This window comes from Lycium ferocissimum, chromosome 12, assembly GCF_029784015.1.
Source record: "Lycium ferocissimum isolate CSIRO_LF1 chromosome 12, AGI_CSIRO_Lferr_CH_V1, whole genome shotgun sequence".
Lineage (NCBI taxonomy): Eukaryota > Viridiplantae > Streptophyta > Magnoliopsida > Solanales > Solanaceae > Lycium > Lycium ferocissimum.
This window is the reverse complement of record NC_081353.1, coordinates 56809801-56814764: the sequence shown is the minus strand read 5'-3', so window position 1 is coordinate 56814764 and position 4964 is coordinate 56809801. Positions and strand designations below refer to the sequence as shown.

Below are 4964 nucleotides of genomic sequence, written 5' to 3'. Positions count from 1 at the left end.
TAATAATTGAAATAGTTGCTAAATTCGATTGATAGACTTGCTTGTCTAAAATTCGACTCAAGGGAGGCTTAGTTGATTGAGCATGGGGCTTCCATAATGGAGGTCTCAGGTTCGAAACCCCCTGTCCACGGCAGCAAGGGATTTTCCTTCTGGGTCGAGCTCGTAGCACGGGCCTTGCCTAGTGCGGGCTATCTCTCCTGTGTGGTTTGCGAGCTATTGCACAGGAGCGGGGCTTATCCCGTGCGCACCCAAAGGGTAGTGGCTACGGCCTGTGGGTTCCCTTGTCATCAAAAACAAAAAAACAAAAAAAAAAAAAATTATTTCTTGGTTTCCAGGAGCAAGGGCTTGATAGTCTCTAATATTATTCATATGATAACTGAAGCTTGATGTCTAATAAATGAAATAGTAGCTAAATTCCATTGATAGATGTGCTTGTCTAAAATTTGACTCAAAGAAAAGTTTTATGTATTAGTTTCCAGGAGCAATGGCTGGAAAAGCTGTAAATTCTGTGGCAAAAGCAGTTGGAGGAAATCAATATCCTTGGCAAGAAAAGTTGGTCAAATACAAGGATGAGCTTTCAAGGGAGTTATTGGGAGCTTGGGGCCTGGAAACGTCTGGGAATCAGTGCTCGCCATCGGGCTCACCTGCGCAAGGAAGTTGTTCTTGCTGGACAAGATTGGCCATACGATCCAACGAGGCAGGAAATGAGAACGAAGCAGAAAGGGCACAAGTGAGACAGAATATCAGCAGAAAAACAGGCAAAGACAGCTGAACTGATGCAAAAAATGCCGGAAATGTTGGCTGATTATAGGAAGAGAAAGTGGGAAAGGAAAATGAAAGCAGAAGAAGATGCTGCCAGAAAAGTTGGGCAAGAGTAGCAAGTAATGTGATCCTTTCTCTTCCAACAAAATAATGAAAGCATGGGCAGCGAATTTCAGTTTAAGCATGGACAGCGAATTTCAATTTTAGGATAATGTACTTTTTATAGAATTGACGATAGATTTGCTTCTCACTTGGCCTTGTTTTCTTATATTTTCGGTATTTTGGAACCTCCATGCTCATCTATACCATAGCAATGGGCACGAATAGCAGGATTTGCCTCGTCGTTCGAGGGAGTTTGATAACTGGCAGTATAATCTTATAAAAACAAACAAAAGATGTTTTGAGCATACGGGGTAATGAAATTGTTAGGCTAATAAGTCTACGGTGAAGCTGCAACCAGATTACAACTCCGATTTATACATGATTTGCCTGTCTTAATGTCTTAAGTAATGTTGGTTCTTTAAATTCACCTTCTCCCCATTTATTTGTTGTACCGAGAATCTTACATCCAGTGGCAGAGTCAGGATTTTCACTAAGGGGATTCAAAATATAAAAAAGTAAATACATGAAGAAGCCAAAGGGGTCAACATCTACTATATATATATAAAAATTAATTTTAACCATGTATAAATAGTGTTATTTTTCATCGAAGGGGGTTTGGAACCCCCTCATCCCTATGGGGTTTGGAACTCCCTCATCCCTATGTGGCTCCGCCCTCCTTACATCTCAACTGAAAAATTAGGCTAGATTGTTAGTAACGCCATTTTGTTTAGGATTGTGATTTGTGTCATATATATGTCATTTTATCAACAAGGTCTTCGGTCTTTTCTCTTTCAATTTGTCTTTGCATCTCTGCTTGAGCTGAGAGTCTATCGGAAACAGTCTCCCTACCTTCACAAGGTAGGAGTAAGGTCTGCGTACGTTTTACCCTCCTCTGATTCCACCTGATGGAATTATATTGGGTATGTAGTTGTTGGTGGTGGTGCTTTGAAGAATGAAAAAAAAAAAAAAATTGGAAAGATCGACAAGTTGATAGATCGTGTCGCATAACCTCAACAATATGTCTTCTTTGAAACGAGAACTTGCATCTTAATAACATTCAAGTGCCTCAGAGTAAATTGTGACCATTTGATAGATTCCATAACATATTGTTTGAGCTTTATCAGAAAAATCACTTAGTTCGTAACATATTCAAGAATTTTAGTAGCAAAGGATATAATTAAACGCTACTGGACAACTTGGTAATTTTTTTTATCTGTATCGAATATCAAATTGATAACCATCAAAGGTTGTGATAGGGTGATAAGTATCTTTTCATTCTTAATTGGAGATTTTGGGTTCAAGCACCGGATGTTACCCCCAAAGTAAAATTTTCCGGTGCGAATTCGAATAAGCCAGGTCTCAAAGCTAGTACAGAATACCAAATGGAAATGCAAAATGATCAAAATTTACTAAATTATAATAGTACCATCTTAATATAAAATGGAGTAAAATATTTCATTCGCTGTAGCCGGTAGACCTGGTACGAGCCTATATTTAGGCATTAGTTGCACTTGGTAAAATTGTTTCCCCTCAAAAGAGAGCAACAATTGAATTTGTACGCGGTTTAAAGGATATGTGACCGGGCTTGCTAACAAGATAAAACGAATGATCGAAAAGTAAAGAATTAATGTAAAATTAAAAGAAGATAGCCTGTGTAATGAAGGAGAGCAACGGGTCCGAGTGGGAGAAGGTTTTACCGCCTTGCTTGGACCAAAACTAAACTAAAATAGACGAAACTTTGCTAATATCGGGCCTTTACTATGAAAGAAATTTTTAAATGTTAACTGCTAACTTGAGATGGAGATGAGATGAAGATGCCCTCTAATGGGGCTGTTACATGTGCATTTATAGTGCTAGAGTCCTAAACTAACTGTATGACTCAAGCTTCAACGTGGGTAAATAGTTCCGGAAATAACGGACACGTCCGTTGAGGGCGAGATTTTCGGAGAAGTCAGCAAAAGTATAAACTCATTCAGACTTATCTTCTCGGACTCCCTACGGGCGGGTCCGGTTTGTTCCCTCCGTCTTCTCGGACTGACCCTCGATATCACCCCGTATAAGCCTTCGATGAACCGAAGTGAACTTTCCAAGTTATCACCGTACACAAAAACAAATCATTCGATCACAAGTTAAATTAATTGCATAACTAGGGACTATACCATTGAGGAAAGATTGGATCATGTCATAGATGTCTTGATATATACATATTTTAATTATAGTCTTTGTTACTAAGGCCCCGTTTGGATATGATTTGAAATCATGTTTGGACATGTAAATTTGGATATTTTAAGGAGTATTGCTCTTATAGACATAAAAACCCCACAAGTTGTGAAAGCTATCAAAACATTCTCAATTCTTATACAATCTTACCAAATGAGCAAGTCATAGTTCACAACAAAATTAATACGCTAATTCATAACAACCGGCTCAAAATTAATACTAGAACACCTTTCTAAAAATACAACATCAATTGATCAAATTTTAGTTCAATAAATAAAATTAAACTATGGGTCTTTTTTTACAAAATTAAAAGGTTGGTAGACATAAATAAAATTTGGTAGAAGTTAATGGGACTGGTAAATAATTGTTGGGGGTAATTGTTAAAAATATCTACCAACTTATGGGTCTTTTCTTACAAAATATAAACTTATAGGTTAAATTTTATAGTTTAAAAAGTTAAAATCATGGTTTCAAACTCTAAATCATGTCTTTTTGGATGATTTGGGGTTTGAAACTATAGTTTCAGACGCATGTCCAAAAACAGATAGGCAAGCCCGCAAAGAAAGAGAAACCAAAAAAGAAAGAAATCCAAGAGTAAAGCAAAGAAACTTGTACATACATATCCCTAACATTAATATTATTAAATTTTACATCACCAGGTCATATTTATAAATAATTTTTTATAAGAAGAAATATAAATTGATAATTTGTAAATATTTGATGCAGGTTTAAAATTTGAAATATATGGATTTCTACATCGGCAGCTTTAAGTTAATACACTAACAATTAAGTTCTCAGTTAAATATTTATAGATATTTATTGTGTACTCTGGACAAAAACTAGGTTCTCGTTATCTCAATTGTTGTACTCTTGATTCGCATATGTTCGCAAACATATTAAATAACCTGATGCAGCCAATAAAACCACATTAAAGTATTAAAAAATTTATACTACCATTATACAATCATCCTCAATTATAACATTTCACTATAAGAGTCTTGTTTAATTCCTATGGAATCGATATTTTATGTTATGCTATATTTTATGTTGTCTGTAATTTGCTACAGCAGTCAACAAAATATATTAGAACAAACAATGCTATTTATTATAGAAAGATTTGATTGTATATAAACATTGTTTTGACAGTTTAATAGTCTAGGGGATAGGACTAGTATTTTAAGGAAAGACCACTACAGCATATAGTGTGGCGATGGGGCTGATCCTCTTCAATGTAGATTTTTATTGCCAGATATGTATAAGTTAAAGTTTCAGAACGCGCTTCACCCTGAATGGGACATATGTTGTGCGAATCCGGATATAATCAGATTCTAATGTGAATACCGACACCGAATGAGGAAAAAAAGTATTTTAAGGAAAGTGGTGTAACCATTGTAGCAAAGATAACTAATATCCAAAGAGACAAAGCAAGGAAACTCAAATAGAAAGTAAGACCTGTTCTTTTCAGTTGTTTTTCAATGTGTCAAAGTTCCTTTCCCTCACGCAATCAAAGGCAATACAGAGAAGGATTCCGCGTCTAGACGTGTGTACTATCTATGTCGTTTATGTTTACTTATTACTCCAATAACTTTGTGGTCAAATATTCAATTCATAGTATTATGATGTTATCCATGTTATCAATCTTTGTGGTCACGAAATACCCAATCTAACATTTTCTACCTTCTGGTAATACCATTCGTCCCAATTTATACGAGGTTGGATCAATTTGGAGAGTCAAACAGTTTTTTCTTTGACTCAATTTCAAATATAAATTTTTGAGTGTTTTATAATAATTTTACATATTTAAAAGTTACATAAAAGTACTGCAGGTCAGCATAATTAATATATATGAAAACAGTTGAAGAAATCGTAGTCAAAATAAA

General features: G+C 35.5%; 1 pseudogene; it reads left to right on the top strand.

Moving 5' to 3' along the window:
* Positions 1-483: 483 nt before the first annotated feature.
* On the top strand, positions 484-1166 carry LOC132040583 (uncharacterized; annotated as a pseudogene).
* Positions 1167-4964: the final 3798 nt, after the last annotated feature.